Raw genomic sequence first — 19,124 nt, forward strand, 5'->3', positions numbered from 1 at the left:
TAAATGTAAATAATCTGTCCTTCAATGTTGAGCAAATAATTTGAAAAAGAAAAAACAAAGTGTAGCCAAAAATAGTAACTCTAACTTAGGTGTCTGCACTTTTTGCCTCTTTCCAACCACATCACTATGCTACAGTGATTTAAAACCTAGATGGCATCAAGTCACTCCCCAATTTACAACTCTGTCATGGCTTCCGCTTGCTCCTGAAGCCTTCCCCGCTGGCTCTAGTAGATGAGACTACTGAGTCTGGCCCTGTATACTTGCCTGCCCTCATGACCCCTCCTCCCTTTGTACACTACCTCAAAGCTTTACTGCTTTCCTTTCCGCTTTTTTGAAAACATCAAGTTTTCTGCTTGAGAAGTTCTTGTCTTCCACTTGCCACTTAACTTAGTTTTCATCCTTTAGGTCTCAGAATCTCTTTGGGGAGAGCTTATCCTGGCCACCCTCTCACCTTCTTCGCTATTCCAGTGAAACCTTGTCTGTTTCAGGGCCTGCCACCTTCTTTTTTGTTTGTCTGTTTTGTTTTGGTTTTTTTGAGATGGAGTCTTGCTCTGTCGCCCAGGCTGGAGTGCAGTGGAGTGATCTCAGTTCACCACAACCTCTACCTCCTGGGTTCAAGCGATTCACCTGCCTCAGTCTCCCAAGTAGCTGGGACCACAGGCACGAGTCACCATGCCCAGCTAATTTTTTTGTATTTTTAATAGAGATGGGGTTTCACTATGTTGGCCAGGCTGGTCTGGAACTCCTGACCTCACGATCCACCCGCCTCAGGCTCCCAAAGTGCTGGGATTACAGGCATGAGCCATTGCACCTGACCCATGCCATCATCTTAAATAATTTTTACTTTTTTTTCTCTTTCAATGTTTTTCTTTTCTGGTTTTCCAACTAAGATGTTAGTTTCACAAGAGGGACCACGTCTGATGTACTCATCATTGCTTTTGCTAGCATCCAGCCTGGTTAATGGCAGGGATTCAATTAACGATTGATTGGCCAGGTGCGGTGGCTGGCACCTGTAATCCTAGCACTTTGGGAGGCTGAGACAGGCAGATCACTTGAGCCCAGGAGTTTGAGACCAGCCTGTAGTTCTTGCTGCTTGGGAGTACGAGGCCAGAGGATTGCTTGAGCCTGGGAAGTCAAGGCTACAGTAAGTCGTAATCACATCACTGTACTCTAGCCTGGGTAACAGAGTAGAAGTAGAGACTCTGTCTCAAAAGGAAGAAAAAAAAAAAAAAGCAACAAGCAACTGATGACTGGAAATGAATAAAATGAGTAGAGTCTAGTTTAGAGTAGATAACCACATTAGGCGGTAGGATAGAGATTTGTAGCGCCTCTTAAAATCTGTCCAGAACTCCCCCCAAAACTGACCAGGTGCAGTAGCTCATGACTATAATCCCAGCACTTCAGGAGGCCAAGGCAGGTGGATCACTTGAGGCCACAAGTTCAAGACAAGCCTGGATAACACAGCAAGACACTATCTCTACCAAAGAAAACTGTAAAAAATTAAATAAAAAGGGCCGGACGTGGTGGCTCACACCTGTAATCCCAGCACTTTGGGAGACCGAGGTGGGTAGATCACATGGTCAGGAGTTTGAGACCAGCCTGGCCAACATGGTGAAACCCCATCTCTACTTAAAAAAAAAAAAAAAAAAAAAATTTAAATAAAATAACTCTGGCCGGGTGCAGTGGCTCACGCCTGTAATCCCAGCACTTTGGGAGGCTGAGGCGGGTGGATCACAAGGTCAGGAGATCGAGACCATCCTGGCTAACATGGTGAAACCCCATCTCTACTAAAAATGCAGAAAAATTAGCCAGGCGTGGTGGCGGGCGCCTGTAGTCCCAGCTACTGGGGAGGCTGAGGCAGGAGAATGGCATGAACCTGGGAGGCGGAGCTTGCAGTGAGCCGAGATCATGCCACTGCACTCCAGCCTGGGTGACAGAGCGAGACTCCATCTCAAAAAAAAAAAAAAAACCTCCAAATACCATAAATTGCTGTGATTAAAGTCAAATAATTTCTATAAAAGGGCTAATATTATTTTATGCAATTTGCTGAAAAGACAATCTCTTTCCTCATTGAAATGCCTTAGCACTTCTGTTGAAAATTAGTTAATAATTCTGGGTTTTCTATTCTGTTCCATTGACCTGTATGTCTAGTCTCAAAATATATATTGAAAAAATAAAATTAAAAAGGGAAGGCCAGGAGCTTTAGGAGGCCAAGATGGGAGAATTGCTTGAGGCCAGGAGTTTGTGAGCAGCCTGGGGAACATAGCCAGACCCATCTCTACAAAAACAATCTTTTTTTTTTTTTTTTGAGACGGAGTCTCACTCTGTCGCCCAGGCTGGAGTGCATTGGCGTGGAGTGCATTGGCGTGGTCTCGGCTCACTGCAACCTCTGCCTCCCGGGTTCACGCCATTCTCGTGCCTCAGCTTCTCGAGTAGCTGGAACTATAGGCGCCTGCCACCACGCCTGGCTAATTTTTTTGTATTTTTAGTAGAGACCGAGTTTCACTGTGTTTGCCAGGATGGTCTCCATCTCCTGGCCTTGTGATCCGCCCACCTCAGTCTCCCAAAGTGCTGGGATTACAGGCGTGAGCCACTGCACCGGGCCAACGTTCAAGTGATTCTTCTGCCTCAGCCTCCTGAGTAGCTGGGACTGAAGGTGCGCGCCACCACATCCAGCTAATTTTTTGTATTTTAGTAGAGACGGGGTTTCACCCTGTTGGCCAGGATAGTCTCCATCTCCTGACTGTGCGATCCGTCCCTCTTGGCCTCCCAAAGTGGTGGGATTACAGGCGTGAACCACCGTGTCTGGCCTACAAAAATATTTTTAAAAAATTAGCCATGTGTGGCCCAGCGTGGTGGCTCATGCCTGTAATCCCACCACTTTGGGAGGCTGAGGTGGGCAGATCACTTGGGGTCAGGAGTTGGAGAGCAGCCTGGCCAACACGGTGAAACCTAATCTCTACTAAAAATACAAAAATTAGCCGGGCATGGTGGTGCATGCCTGTAATCCCAGCTACTTTGGAGGCTGAGGCAGGAGAATCACTTGAGCCCAGGAGGTGGAGGTTGCAGTGAGCAGAAATCTGCCACTGTACTGCAGCCTGGGCGACAGAGGGAGACTCTGTCAAAAAAAAAAAACAAAAAAAACTTAGCTATGTGTGCTGGCACAAACCTGTGGTCCTTGATACTTGGGAGGCTGAGGTGGAACAATTGTGAGCCCAGGAGGTCAAGGATACAGTGAGGTCGGGCGTGGTGGCTCACGCTTGTAATTCCAGCACTTTGGGAGGCTGAGGCGGGTGGATCACCTGAGGTCAGGAGTTCAAGACCAGCCTGGCCAACATGGTGAAACCCTGTCTCTACTAAAAATACAAAAAATTAGCCAGGCGTGGTAGCGGGTGCCTGTAATCTCAGCTACTTGGGAGGCTGAGACAGGAGAATCACTTGAACCCAGGAGGTGGAGGTTGCAGTGAGCCGAGATCGCACCACTGTACTCCAGCCTGGGCAACAAAGAATGAAACTCCATCTCAAAAAAAAGAAAAAAAAAAAAGGATGCAGTGAGGTATGATTGTACCACTGCACTCCAGGCTGGGTAACAGAAGCGACACCTTGTCTCTAAAAAAATAAATAAGACCAGACATGGTGGCTCATGACTCTAATCCCAGCACTTTGGGAGGCCAAGACAGGTGGATCACCCAAGGCCAGGAGTGGAGACCAGCCTGGCCAACATGGCGAAACCCTATCTCTACTAAGAATACGAAAAAAAATTAGCCAGGTGTGGTGGCGGGCACCTGTAATCCCAGCTACTCAGGAGGCTGAAGCAGGAGAATCGCTTGAACCCAGGAGGTGAGGTTCAGTGAGCTGAGATCGCGCCATTGCACTCCAGCCTGGGCGACAGAGCAAGACTCTGTCTTGAGGAAAAAAAAAAAAATCAATAAAGGAAAAGACTGAGAGCAATGTGAAATAAATGAACTTAAGTATGTATCAAATTGGTAAGGTAAGTACCCCCCAAAATAAATTATTTCATGTTACATTTTTGAAAGTTATTTTAGGTAAAGTGTACATACAGTGAACTGCACAGACCTTAAAAGTAAAATTAGGGCCAGGTGTGGTGGCTCATGCCTGTAATCCCAGGGCTTTGGGAGGCTGAGGTGGGCGGATCTCTTGAGGTCAGGAGTACCAGACTAGCCTGGCCAACATGGTGAAACCTCGTCTCTATAAAAATTTTTTTAAAAAGCCAGGCGCGTGGCTCACGTCTGTAATCCCAGCATTTTGGGAGGCCAAGGCAGGCGGATCACCTGAGGTTAGGAGTTCAAGAGCAGCCTAACGAACGTGGAGAAACTCTGCCTCTACTAAAAATACAAAATTAGCCGGGCGTGGTGGTGCATGCCTGAAATCCCAGCTACTCGGGAGGCTGAGGCAAGAGAATTGCTTGAACCTGAAAGGCAGAGGTTGCCGTGAGCTGAGATCGCGCCCCTGCACTCCAGCCTGGGCGACAGAGTGAGACTCTGCCTCAAAAAAAAAAAAAAAAGTCTTCATTTATGGTTACTCATTTCACTGCAACCTTCGCCTCCCAGTCTCAAGCGATTCTCCTGCCTCGGCCTCCCAAGTAGCTGGGATTACAGGCTCGTGCCACCATACCCGGCTAATTTTTTGTATTTTTCATTTTTTGTATTTTTTATTTTTTGAGACGGAGTCTTGCTCTGTCACCCAGGCTAGAGTGCAGTGGCGCGATCTCGGCTCACTGCAAGCTCCGCCTCCTGGGTTTAGGCCATTCTCCTGCCTCAGCCTCCCGAGTAGCTGGGACTACAGGTGCCCACCACCATGCCCGGCTAATTTTTTGTATTTTTAGTAGAGACGGGGTTTCACCATGTTAGCCAGGATGGTCTGGATCTCCTGACCTCGTGATCCGCACGCCTCGGCCTCTCAAAGTGCTGGGATTACAGGCTTGAGCCACCGCGCCCAGCCAATTTTTTGTATTTTTAGTAGAGATGGTTTTTTTGTATTTTTAGTAGAGATGGGGAGTTTCACCATGTTGGCCAGGCAGGTCTGAAACTCCTAACTTCAAGTGATCGACACCTTGGCTTCTCAAAGTGCTGGGATTACAGGAGTGATCTACTCCACCTGGTCTGTACTATTAGTTCTCCAAGGTCACTAAGCTTTTCCTTTGCAAAACTCTATGTCTCTATTAGTGGCACTATCCTTTCCTCAGTCACTCGGGCTTAAAAAGCATCCTGTGGCACCAGCCCCACAATAGCAGTTCAACTATTTTTTTTTTTTTTGAGACGGAGTCTCGCTCTGTCGCCCGGGCTGGAGTGCAGTGGCGCGATCTCAGCTCACTGCAAGCTCCGCCTCCCGGGTTCACGCCATTCTCCTGCCTCAGCCTCCTGAGTAGCTGGGACTACAGGCGCCCGCCACCTGGCCCGGCTAGTTTTTTGTATTTTGTAGTAGAGACGGGGTTTCACTGTGTTTGCCAGGATGGTCTTGATTTCCTGACCTCGTGATCCACCCGTCTCGGCCTCCCAAAGTGCTGGGATTACAGGCGTGAGCCACCGCGCCCGGCCGCAGTTCAACTATTTTAAATCACTTCATTTAGAGTAGCTTTGTATGAGATATAGATCTCATACCATACAATTCACCTTTAGTGTACAATTCAATAGTTTTCAGTATTTCAGAGAGTCGTGCCACCATCACCCCAAAAAGAAACCCTGTATCCACTGGCAGTCACTCCCCATCAGGATTTTATCACTTCTGATCTGGCTCAGTCTTCTCCTTGTCAATGCGCTCCTTGTTCCAGTTCAGTACACACACCACGGGCAATTTGCTCTCCCTAAAACATATTGTATCCTCTCTCCTACATACCTTCCCATACTCCTCCAAAGAACTCTTGGATTCAAGTAAACAAACATCCATTAACAAAAGTATGTTCCAGGCGCTGTGCTAGGTACTGTTAACAAAAACGGGTTAGTATTGTTAGGACTTCCTTCATGCCGTGGCACTTCTGCTCAGCCAGCTCCCTTCGCCTAGGACCTCTCTATACGACCCCGCTATATCCCCTCCCCGGAATTCCTTCCCAACCTTCAAGGACCATCTGCCCCAACTAGCGGCGAACACCGCGGCTGTAGTGACTGTGTAGATACGTCTTTGACCTGCTCCCTTGGCAAACACTTGAAACTCAACACATGTTTGTGGAACTGAACATAGGCTGTGTACGCACTAAGGCTTCTTTCCCTGGAATCGCCAGCCCACCGACCAGCCAGTCAGAATCCCAATCCCTCGACTCCAGAAATTATTTGGGAGAGGGAATTTCCGAGCGTCAGCAATCATAGACTTGGGCGGGCTAGGAGGGTTTGGGTCTTCAGGTCACATGTGCGCGGAGAGACCTCCGGCCTCGGTGGTCTGTGCTTCCGCTCCGGATACCCTTCCGGTTCTCCGGTCGCCCAGGTCCCGCCCCGACGCCGGCCGTGACGAAGGCACGCCGGGGTGACCTCACCCTCCAACATGGCGGCGGCGGTAGATTAGGGCCGCTGGTCGGAGCCTTCACCGCCGCTGGGGGACCCTGTCGGAAGCAAGCGCCGCCGCCGCCTCTTTCATCTCTTCTGGGGCAGGGGCCAGGGCCAGGTGAGGGGAGTGGGGTTCCGGGAAGGCTGAGCTGTGTGAGGAGGAGGTGGTTTTCACCTGGGTAGGAAAGTGCCCAGAGACCGTATCGAGCCACCGGCTGACTCCCCAGTGGTTCCGACGACGCGTGAGTTTGAGTGTGTGTGTCTACACCGGCGTTCCTTCGTCCGAAGGTGCTCGGAACTTAGGGGTCCGCTTCACCCAGACCAGACCTGGCCGCCCGGCCCCGCCGCTGAGCAGGCTTCTCCCGGCGTGGGGTGCCGGAGGCGGAGGAGCTCGGCCCTGGCTCCACGCCGCTGTCCTTCCCCACAGACAGCTTCACGTGGAAAACCCGGGTCCATTTTTAGGGCTAAACTGGGGAACGGCGACTTCTTTTTGGTTGAGGGAAAGGTTTTCCTGCGATTCCCTTAGGACACTTGAAGATTATCTTTGCCAGTCTTAGTCGTTTCTTTTCAGAGATTGTTAGAAGTCTTGTTTCTTAACCTTAATTCACTGCTGTTCTGACACCCATTCTTTTTTCAGAAAAAAACTGCCTTCTTGCCCTTGCAGGCAATACAGTTCACATGGAGTCATTTTTCCCCTTTGATTTATCCTCCCAACATTCTGTGAAGATCCTGTTTTTTGCCTTCATAACCGACTTTTTGAGTGGAGGCTCTAACCTAGCGTTGAAAATCGGACGGATCTGTCCAGTTGTTCCCATGCTGTTGACTGATAGCTTTGGTTAGCTCCCAGCCACTCCCTGCACAAGTGTTTGTTTATCCAAAATAGCTATCTCACTGTCTCTGTTTAGAAGTTGTGAACTAAGCTGACAGCCCTCTCTCCTTACTTTTATTTTTGTTGTTGTTGTTACGTAAAACAAAACAAAAACTTCTATGGCGAAATTGTAAGATTTCCCCTGGAGGTTTAGTATAAAGCAGAATGTTGCTCTCTGCCCTGACTTGTGTGACCTTGGATGAGTTAGTTGCCACACCCTTCAGATACATTCTTTCTTTTTTTCTTTTTTTTTGAGACAAGAGTTTCACTCTTATTGCCCAGGCTGGAGTGCAATGGCTTGATCTCGGCTTACCGCAACCTCCGCCTCCTGGGTTCAAGCGATTCTCCTTCCTCAGCCTCCCGAGTAGCTGGGATTACAGGCATGCGCCACCACGCCTGGCCAATTTTGTATTTTTGGTAGAGACGGGGTTTCACCATGTTGGTCAGGATGGTCTCGAACTCCCAACTTCCGGTCATCCACCCGCCTCGGCCTCCCGAAGTGTTGGGATTACAGGTGTGAGCCACCATGCCGGGTGATACTTTCGTTTTTACACCCCCCCCCCCCCATGAAGTATTCTTTTCATTTTTAGCCCCCTGTCTCCCCCAAATGAAGCATTCTTCATTTGGTAATAGGCAGTTAAAGGTATTGAAAATCTTTTTACTCTGAATGGTCAGGTACTATTCTGTATTTTTTTTTCCAATGGCTCATTTTTTATGTGGAAGAGTATATTCAGTAGTTGGATTCACTTTTTATTTTATTTTAAGCTGTCTCCTACAGCAAGGACCAGTAGTTGAATTCAATTGAAAGATGTCTAAGGCTATATCCAACCAGTGTTGTAAAAAAACAGACTTGTGTTTACTAGCGCATAATCTAATAAACATTTATTAAATATCAAACACACTAAGCTTTTAGGACAAGTGGTTTGCAACAGTAATAATCATTATTAAAAGCATTTTATTTGACTGTATGCGATGGCTTATTATAATCCCAGCACTTTGGGAGGCTCTGGCAGGAGCATTGCTTGAGCCCAGGAGTTCGAGACCAGCCCGGGCAACATAAGGAGACCTTGTCTTCACAAGAAATTAAAAAAAAAAAAAAAAAATTAGCCAGGCATAGGTCCCAGCTACTTGGAAGACTGAGGCGAGAGGGAGGACTGCTTGAGCCCGGGAGATCAAGGCTGCTGTGAGCTGCGATTGTTCAGTCTGGGTGACAGAGACCCTGACTCAAAAAATATATATATATTTATTCATTAAATAAATATACATGTATATATATATTTTTGAAATGGAGTGTCACTCTGTCGCCTAGGCTGGAGTGCAGTGGCGCGATCTCGGCTCACTGCAAACTCTGCCTTCTGGGTTCACACCATTCTCCTGCCTCAGCCTCCCGATTAGGTGGGACTACAGGCGCCCGCCACCACGCCTGGCTAATTTTTTGTATTTTTTTTAGTAGAGACTGGGTTTCACTGTGTTAGCCAGGATGGTCTCGATCTCCTGACCTCGTGATCCGTCTGCCTCGGCCCCGCAAAGTGCTGGGATTACAGGCATGAGCCACCGCGCCTGGCCTAAATATATATATATATATTTTTTATTGTGAAATACTTTAGGCATACAAAACACAAGTTTTAAACGTAGTTCCAGTCTGCATTTATCATTTTTCAGACAGGATTTTGATTTGTATCTTATTCCAAGTAAATGTTCACCAAGAGTTCTTGTTTAATATATATACAGAGTGGGGGTAGGTAGTATTTTCAGATTAGTTTATTTTTTTTATTTTTCCTCCTCAGATGGTAATGTGCCAGTGAGCCCAAGAGGTAACATGGTTTGAGGGAGTCACATGTCACGCATTAGCATGAAACCCAGTTCTTTATGAACCACAAAAGGATCGGAGCAGCTGAATTTTTTTTAGCAATTTTATTGAAATATAATTAATATACAACTCACCATTGTACAGTTCACTGCTTTTTAGTATATTTACAGAGTTGTACACTTACCACCACAATCATTTTCATCACTTCAAAAAGAGACTCCCATACCCATTAGCAGTCATTCTTTATTACTGGCCCCTCTACTCCCACCTCCCGCAACCACTGATCTACTTTCTGTGTCTATGGATTTGCCTATTCTGGAGATTTCACATAAATGGGATCACATAATACGTGGTTTTTTTTTCTTTGTGAGCCACCGTGCGTGACCAATATGTGGTCTTTTGTGTCTGGCTTCTTCTTTTCTTTCTTTTTTTTTTTTTTTTTTTTTGAGATGGAGGCTCACTCTTTCGCCAGGCTGGAGTGCGGTGGCGTGATCTCACTGCAACCTCCGATTCCCAGGTTCAAGCGAGTCTCCTGAGGAGCTGGGATTACAGGTGGGCGCCACCACACCCAGCTAATTTTTGTATTTGTAGTAGAGACGGGGTTTAGCCATGTTGGCCAGGCTGGTCTCCAACTCCTGACCTCAGGTGATCTTGGCCTCCCAAAGTGCTGGGATTACTGGCGTGAGCCACCACACCCTGCCTGTCTGGCTTCTTTCACTTAGCATAATGTTTTCAGAGTTTATCCAAGATGTAGTGTGTATCAGTACTTCATTCCTTTTTATTGCTGCATTATATTTTTATTCCATGGTATGGACATAGCACATTTTAAAAATCAGTTCATGGACAGGTTTTTTGTTTTTTTTTTTTGTGAGATGGAGTCTCACTCTGTCACCCAGGCTGGAATGCAGTGGCGCGATCTTGGCTCACTGCAAGCTCTCCCTCCTGGGTTCACGCCATTCTCCTGTCTCAGCCTCCTGAGTAGCTGGGACTACAGGCGCCCTCCACCACGCCTTGCCAATTTTTTGTATTTTTAGTAGAGACGAGGGTTCACTGTGTTAGCCAGGATGGTCTTCATCTCCTGACCTTGTGATCCGCCCACCTCAGCCTCCCAAAGTGCTGGGATTACAGGCGTCAGCCACTGCGCCCAGCCAGTTTTTTTGTTTTTTTTTTTGAGATGGCGTTTCACTCTTGTTGCCCAGGCTGGAGTGCGATAGCGCCATCTCAGCTCACCGCACCCTCTGTCTCCTGGGTTCAAGCGATTCTCCTGCCTCAGCGTCCTGGGTAACTGGGACTACAGGCACACACCAACATACCCAGCTAATTTTTTTGTATTTTTTTTAGAAATGGGGTTTTGCCATGTTGCCCAGGCTGGTCCGAAATTGTTGGACTCAAGTGATCCTCCTGCCTCCGCCTCCCAAAGTGCTGGGATTATATGCATGAGCCACCACGCCTGGTCCTTAATGCTGCTTTGAGCATTCATGTGCAAATTTTTGTGTAGACACGTGTTTTCATTTTTCTCTGGTACATATCTAGAAGTGGAACAGAGTAACTGAATTTTATGTTCTCATTTTACACAAGCCATATACAGGAAGCCTCATTATTGTGAAAGTCAGATTATTTAGGACAGGATAAAAGTAAGGCAGTCGTCTGTGAATTATCTGCAAATGCCAACTTCTAAGTGAAAATATTTTTGGGTAGCTCTTAACACAGGATTAAACAATTAGGCCTGTTTCAATTGGAAAGGGAGTAGTGTCTACACTAGAGTTCTAGTGTCTGGTGAGTTTTAAAAATGATACTTGTTCAGTTGCATGTTTCAGATGGGTGGGGTGAATTTGTTGCCATTTCATAATTTTATTTTGAGATGGAGTTTCACTCTTGTGAGGTCTTCACTCCCGACCTCAGGTAATCCGCCCGCTTTAAGCCTCCCAAAGTGCTGGGATTACAGGTGTGAGCCACCGCACCCGGCCATTTAATAATTTTTATTAGGATTATTTTACGCTCTTTCAGAGAAAGTCCTAGAATTCAGTAGGAGCTGGTAAAGCATGGATTAGAAAATAGCTTTGTACTCCATGTTAACTTGTGGAACCTAAAAAAAATTCCCTATTCAAGCCACCGGTGAGTCGTGAGACTAAAGAGCTGATAACCAAGAAACTTAATTTTTTTTTTTTTTTTTTTGAGATGGAGTCTTGTTCTGTCACCCAGGCTGGAGGGCAGTGGCCTGATCTCCACTCACTGCAAGCTCCGCCTCCTGGGTTCACGCCATTCTCCTGCCTCAGCCTCCCGTGTAGCTGGGACTACAGGCACCCGCCACCTCACCTGGCTAGTTTTTTGTGTTTTTTAGTAGAGACAGGGTTTCACCATGTTAGCCAGGATGGTCTCCATCTCCTGACCTCGTGATCCGCCCATCTCGGCCTCCCAAAGTGCTGGGATTACAGGCTTGAGCCACCGCGCCCGGCCCAAGAAGCTTAGTTTTTGTTGTTGTTGTTAAGTTTGCTTTTTTATTTAATTTTAATTTTATTTATTTATTTATTTTTGAGACAGAGTCTCGCTCTGTTGCCCAGGCTGGAGTGCAGTGGCACGATCTCAGTGCACTGCAAGCTCCACCTCCCAGGTTCAAGCAATTCTCCTGCCTCAGCCTCCCGAGTAGCTGAGATTACAGGCGCCCACCACCACGCCTGGCTAATTTTTTGTATTTTTAGTAGAGACAGGGTTTCACTGTATTAGCCAGGATGGTCCCGATCTCCTGACCTCGTGATCCGCCCACTTCAGCCTCCCAGAGTGCTAGGAATACAGGCATGAGCCACTGCGCCTGGCCGACTTTTTTATTTTGAGACAGAATCTTACTCTGTTGTCCAGGCTGGAGTGCAGTGGTGCGATGTCGGTTCATTGCAACCTCCGCTTCCCGGGTTCAAGCAATTCTTCTGGCTCAGCCTCCTGAGTAGCTGAGAATGCAGATGCACGCTACCACACCCTGCTTATTTTTGTATTTTTAGTAGAGATGGGGTTTCACCATGTTGGCCAGGCTGGTCTCAAACTCCTGACCTTAGGTGATCTGCCTGCCTGGCCGCCCAAAGTGCTGGGATTACAGGCATGAGCAACTTCTCCTGGTCTATTAATGTTTAAAATTACAGATTTTTGATTTGCGATGGATTTATCGAATGCGAATTTTTATTTTTTTCTTTATAAACTGGGATTATAGTTGTGTTCAACTCTGTATTATTGGAGTATTTAATAATTCTTTTTTTTTTTTTTGAGATGGATTCTTACTCTGTCATCAGGCTGGAGTGCAGTTTCACTATCTCAGCTCACTGCAACCTCTGCCTCCCAGGTTCAAGCAATTCTTCTCTCTCAGTCTCCTGAAGTAGCTGGGACTACAAGCGTGTGCACCACGCCCAGCTAATTTTTGTATTTTTAGTAGAGACAGAGTTTCACCATGTTGGCCAGGAAGGTCTCGATCTCCTGACCTCGTGATCCGCCCACCTTGGCTTCCCAAAGTGCTGGGATTACAGGCGTGAGCCACCACACCCGGTTTAGGAATGTCTTTTTTAAAAGGCATCCAAAGTAATTTGATGGGACAAGTTTGGGAAACATACAAAAGACTTTCATGTTGCTGCATGTTTGCTTTACATAAGAAATAATAGTAGGTTTTTTTGGGTTTTTTTGAGACAGAGTCTCCCTCTGTCGCCCAGGCTGGAGTGCAGTGGTGCAATCTAGGCTCACTGCAACGTCTGCTTTCCTGGTTCAAGTGATTCTTATGCCTCAGCCTCCTGAGTAGCTGGGATTACAGGGACATGCCACCACGCCTGGCTAATTTTTATATTTTTGGTAGAGATGGGGTTTTGCCATGTTGGCCAGGCTGGTCTCCAACTCCTGGCTGCAAGTGATCCAGCCACCTCGGCTTCCCAAAGTGCTGGGAAGTATAGGCATGAGCCCCCGTGCCCAGCTTATAGTAGGATTTAATAGCTGCTGTGTACCTTCTGATTATGTTTCATAAAATGTGTCTAATTCCTACAATATAATCAGCACTGGTAGCATTCTGGAACTTGGACTGGTAGTTGTAATAGAAATCTAGTTTAGGCTGGGCGCGGTGGCTCAAGCCTGTAATCCCAGCACTTTGGGAGGCCGAGACGGGCGGATCACGAGGTCAGGAGATCGAGACCATCCTGGCTAACACGGTGAAACCCCGTCTCTATTAAGAAATACAAAAAACTAGCCGGGCGAGGTGGCGGGCGCCTGTAGTCCCAGCTACTCGGGAGGCTGAGGCCGGAGAATGGCGTGAACCCGGGAGGCGGAGCTTGCAGTGAGCTGAGATCCGGCCACTGCGCTCCAGCCTGGGCGACAGAGCAAGACTCCGTCTCAAAAAAAAAAAAAGAAATCTAGTTTAAAAAAGAAAATAAGCAATATGTTGTAGAATTGTGGATGATATATATTTGTTGTTGAAGGTTCATGGATGTTTTACTTGTGGTTGGTTTTGGAGATGATGACAAATGAATACATAAACACAGCATGAGGTTACTCTAGGTTTCCTTAGGCTGTCTGTCTGGCTGCAGCCACAGTTAGCTCTCTTTATCCAGTTTCCATATCTCTGCAGATTCCACCAATCTCGATTGGAGAATATTTGGGGGAAAAAACACAAATAACTAAAAACAATACAAATGATACCAATACAGTATAACAGCTATTTAAATGACATTTACATTGTGTTAGGTATTGTAAGTAATCTAGAAATGACTGAAAAATATATGAGAAGAAGGAAGTGAGTAGGTTATACACAAATACCACACCATTTTGTATGAGGAACTTGAGCATCTGAGGATTTTGGAATCCGCAAGTATCCTGGAACCAATCCCATATGGGTACCAAGGGACAACTCTACTTGAAACTTTAATAGAGGAACAAAGTGAAAAGAGTAAGGCACAGAAGGAAACAGATGGGTTACATAATATGTTTAATAGTTTGAATTGTACAAATTATAGCAGTTTCTGGTTTTTTTTTTTTGAGACAGAGTTTTGCTCTTGTTGCCCAGGCTGGAGTGCAGTGGTGCGATCTCGGCTCACTGCAGCCTCCGTTTCCCGGGTTCAAGTGATTCTCCTGCTTCAGCCTCCAGAGTAAATGGGATTACAGGCGCCTGCCACCATGTCCAGCTAGTTTTTGTATTTTTTTTTTTTTTTTGAGACGAGTCTCGCTCTTGCCGTGCAGGCTGGAGTGCAGTGGCGTGATCTTGGCTCACTGCAAGCTCTGTCTCCCGGGTTCACGCCATTCTCCTGCCTCAGCCTCCCGAGTAGCTGGGACTACAGGCGCCTGCCATCAAGCCTGGCTAATTTTTTTGTATTTTTAGTAGAGACGGGATTTCACCGTGTTAGCCAGGATGGTCTCGATCTCCTGGCCTTGTGATCCGCCCGCCTCGGACTCCCAAAGTGCTGGGATTACAGGTGTGAGCCACTGCACCTGGCCTAATTTTTGTATTTTTAGTGGAGACGGGGTTTCACTCTGTTGGCCAGGCTGGTCTTGAACTCCTGACCTCGTGATCTGCCTGCCTTGGCCTCCCAGAGTGCTGGGATTACAAGCATGAGCCATCATGCTTGGCCTAAATATCTGCCTGTTAGATATGAAATAGTCTGTTGGTGAGCGTATAGTGGGATGGACTTGAGCCCCTTGTCCCTTGCTTCTACAAAAGCTTTAGATGATGGTCCCAGGTCATAATTACTTTTTATCCAATCTAGCTTTTTGTTTTTTCCCCCATCCGTTCTCAAAACTGACAAATTTGCTTCTTTCAGTACTCTGGGTCTGTGATACTATGAAAACCACCTTGTTTTGCAACCGTATCGTCCCGTATTACTAGTGTTAGTGTTTTCACTTCTGCATTCCTCTCACCTAGTACATTGCCTGGCATGCAGTAAATATGTGTTGAATAAATACAGTTAAGGGCTAAGAGGAAGTGAAGATGGTATACCCAATTAAGTGGTTGTGATGTTAACTAGCTGTATGATTTTAGGCAAATAAATTGTTCTTGTTCCTCCATCTATAAAATTGAGACTATTGGCCAGGCGTGGTGGCTCACGCCTGTAATCCCAGCACTTTGGGAGGCTAAGGCAGGGGGATCACGAGGTTGAGAGATCGAGACTGTCCTGGCTAACACGGTGAAACCCTGTCTTTACTAAAAATACAGAAAATTAGCTGGGCGTGGTGGTGGGTGTCTGTAGTCCCAGCTACTTGGGAGGCTGAGGCAGGAGAATGGCGTGAACCTAGGAGGCGGAGCTTGCAGTGAGCTGAGATCACGCCACTGCACTCCAGCCTAGGCGACAGAGCGAGACTCTGTCTCAAAAAAAAAAAAAAAAAGAAAAAAGAAAAATGCTTTAGAAACAGTATCATGAAGATGTAATTTATGTATGATGTTTATTAGAAATGCTAAAGTCCATCCAGGCACGGTGGCTCATGCCTATAATCCCACCACTATGGGAGGCTGTGGTGGGTGGATCAGGAGGTCAGGAGATCGAGAACATCCTGGCTAACACGGTGAAACCCTGTCTCTACTAAAAAATACAAAAAATTAATCGGGCTTGGTGACACACCCCTGTAGTCCCAGCTAGTTGGGAGGCCAAGGCAGGAGAATCACTTGAACCCAGGAGGCGGAGGTTGCAGTGAGCCAAGGTCGTGCCACTGTACTCTAGCCTGGGTGACAGAGAGACTCTGTCTCAAAAAAAAAAAAAATGCAAAAGTCCATTGTGCAATATATTTATTAGACACTGCAGAATGTTGCAAAGGAAGTGGGTTTCCCTCCCATTTTGTGCTTAGAGACCTGACCCTGTAGTAGTGCTGTGGAGTTTACACTTGGCATATTGTCAATACCTTTGCCCTATAATTTAATACAAATGTGCTAGTTATGTAATAGTGTTCTTGGGATGTGACTTTTCCCCCATTTAACCATAGGCCTGAAGGAGCTGCTTCGTTGCTACACAAGCTACACAACTGGAAGCTCAAGCTAAATTAGAAGTTGGGGCCAGATATGGTGGCTCACGCTTGTAATCCCAGCAATTTGGGAGGCTAAAGTGGGAGGATCACTTGGGGCCTGGAGTTTGAGACCAGCTGGGGCAGCATAGTGAGACTCCATCTCTATAAAAAATTTTAAAATTAGGCCGGGTGCAGTGGCTCACATCTGTAATCCCAGCACTTTGGGAGGCCAAGGCGGGTGGATCACGAGGTCAGGAGATCGAGACCATCCTGGCTAACACGGTGAAACCCTGTCTCTACTAAAAATACAAAACAAAACAGCTGGGCATGCTGGCAGGCGCCTATAGTCCCAGCTACTTGGGAGGCTGAGGCAGGAGAATGGCGTGAACCTGGGAGGTGGAGCTTGCAGTGAGCTGAGATCGCGCCACTGCACTCCAGCCTGGGCAACAGAGCGAGACTCCGTCTCAAAAAAAAAAATTGAATGAATATTTTGTACTGTAGGTCTGGTATGTTTATAACTAGAATGACAAATATGCATTTAAAGTCTGAAAACTCTATACTAGATTTAAATGAATAAATATAATCCTTCAAATATGTAGATATATGGGCTTTAACATATATACTAGAGTTAAAGATAGAAGATAATGAAATTCATGATTAAGATTACATTTATAATTAGACAATCAGGTTTTACAAGAAAATTTGGAGAACATTACACTAAAAATCAAATTTGGAAACTCGGTGATTTGTAGTTTGTCTCTGGCTTTTGGGTTGGTAATCAACTTCAGCGATAATGGATTCTTGGTAAATACAAGAAATTTGAATACAACAAATCAGAGAACATCAATTTTTTTTTTTTCTTTTAATTAGAGACAGGGTGTTACCCTGTCACTCAGGCCGGAGTGCAGTGGCATTATCACAGGCTCACTGCAGCCTCAATCTCCTGGGGTCAAGCTAGCTTCCTGCCTCAGCCTCCCACCGTATTGGGATTATGGGCATGAACCTGTTCTTGGCTCATCAATTTTTTGGGGGGATGGGGTAAATGGAGTCTAGCGTCTAGCTCTGTCACACAGGCTGGAGTGCAGTGGTGTGATTTTGGCTCACTGCAACTTCTACCTCCCAGACTCAAGCAATTCTCTTGCCACAGCCTCCAGAGTGGCTGGTATTATAGGCACACGCAACCATGCCTAGCTAATTTTTGTATTTTAGTAGGGATGGGATTTCACCATGTTGCCCAGGCTGGTCTCGAACTCTTGACCTCGGGTGATCCGCCTGCCTCAGCCTCCCAAAGTGCTGGGATTACAGGTGTGAGCCGCCACGCCTGGCCAATTCTTTAAAGCATTTATTCAAAAACAAATACTTTCTTATTCCTGTCACCAAAGAAATACTGAGACTTTTATTTTTTATTTTCTAGCAAAAGAGTGTTGTTGCTAGAGACTTTTTTTTTTTTTTTCGAGACGGAGTCTTGGTCTGTCACCCAGGCTATAGGGCAGTGTCATGATCTCGGCTCACTGCAACCTCTGCCTCCCAGGTTCTTCAAGCGATTCTTCTGCCTTAGCCTCCTGAGTAGCTGGGATTACAGGCACCTGCTACCACACCCGGCTAATTTTTGTAGTTTTAGTAGAGACGGAGTTTCACCATGTTGGCCAGGCTGGTCTTGAACTCCTGACCTCAGGTGATCCACCCACCTCAGCCTCCCAGAGTGCTGGGATTACAGGCGTGAGCCATCGTGCCTGGCCGCCGAAGAGACTTCTAAAAGCTTAGATTGTTATTAATGTTATTAATTTTATCTGTTCTTCCCCCCTTTTTTTTCTTTCTTTCTTTTTGTTTTTTTTCTGTTTTTTTTTTTTTTTTTTTGAGATGAAGCTTTGCTGTGTCGTCCAAGCTGGAGTGCAATGGCATGATCTTGGCCCACTGCAACCTCCACCTCCCTGCTCTGAGCAATTCTCCTGCCTCAGCCTCCTGAGTAGCTGGGATTACAGGCACCCGCCATCATGCCCAGCTAATTTTTGTATTTTTGTAGAGATGGGGTTTCACCATGTTGGCCAGGCTGGTTTTGAACTCCTGACCTCAGGTGATCTGCCTGCCTCAGCCTCCCAAAGTACTGGGATTACAGGCGTGAGCCACTGTGCCTGGCTGACTCTTCTTATTTTCATTCTTCTGGACATGTTACTACGTTTGACACAGTTGTTCACTGCCTTCTTATTGAAGTGCCTCTCTGACTTCTGTGATCACAGTCTTTCCTGGTTTTCTTTCTACCTTTCTGTTTCAATCTGGACTGAAAGGGTTGCTCTTCCAGCTTCTCATCTTTTGACTACCCCTTAAATGTTAGTGAATTCTATTGTGTTCTTTTTAAGATTATACCAGTATTTCTGAACATATTTTGTAACCTATGTCTCCTTTATTAAAATAAGGTAAATAAAAATTTCCCAGGCTGGGCATGGTGGCTCATGCCTGTAATCCCAGCACTTTGGGAGGCCGAGGCGGGTGGATCACGAGGTCAGGAGATCGAGACCATCCTGGCTAACATGGTGAAACCCCGTCTCTACTAAAAAAAAAAAATCAGCCGGGCGTGGTGACGGGCGCCTGTAGTCCCAGGTGCCCCGGAGGCGAAGGCAGGAGAGTGGCCTGAACCCGGGAGGCAGAGGTTGCTGTGAGCCGAGATTGCACCACTGCACTCCAACCTGGGTGACAGAGCAAGACTCTGTCTCAAAAAAAAAATTTTCCCTGGCTTCTATTCTGGTGGCATTGGCGGTGGGAGGCATGTTCTTTTCCTTCTTGTCCCAGCACTGAGAATCACTGCTGCAAACAAGATTGAAAATTTACTGAGCCTTACCTTCTATAGTCTGTAGTCTGAAAATAATAGGTGATTTTCGTTTTCCAAGTCTGAAAGTATATTGAATATTCTTTTACAAACTATACTTCCCCTGATATTTTGACACACCCCTCCCATTGAAAATCATTGTTCTCCATTCACTTTTTTTTTTTTTTTTTTTTT

The 19,124-nt window shown here is 46.4% G+C and overlaps 1 protein-coding gene and 1 non-coding gene across 4 annotated transcripts in view; one reads left to right on the forward strand and one right to left on the reverse strand.

Moving 5' to 3' along the window:
* Positions 1-5,868: 5,868 nt before the first annotated feature.
* The window catches only part of BCL2L13 (BCL2 like 13), a 96,495-nt gene continuing 83,239 nt past the window's right edge, over positions 5,869-19,124 (forward strand). For all 3 annotated transcript variants that reach the window (XM_025399748.1, XM_025399749.1, XM_025399750.1), the window contains exon 1: positions 5,869-6,615. The gene's annotated coding sequence lies outside the window, so the exon portion shown is untranslated. The remainder of the gene's footprint in view (positions 6,616-19,124) is intronic.
* LOC112633914 lies at positions 9,147-9,251 on the reverse strand. The gene has a single exon (XR_003121672.1). It is a non-coding gene; the product is annotated as a small nucleolar RNA U13 (small nucleolar RNA).

The sequence above is a fragment of the Theropithecus gelada genome, chromosome 10, assembly GCF_003255815.1.
Source record: "Theropithecus gelada isolate Dixy chromosome 10, Tgel_1.0, whole genome shotgun sequence".
Taxonomy (NCBI): domain Eukaryota; kingdom Metazoa; phylum Chordata; class Mammalia; order Primates; family Cercopithecidae; genus Theropithecus; species Theropithecus gelada.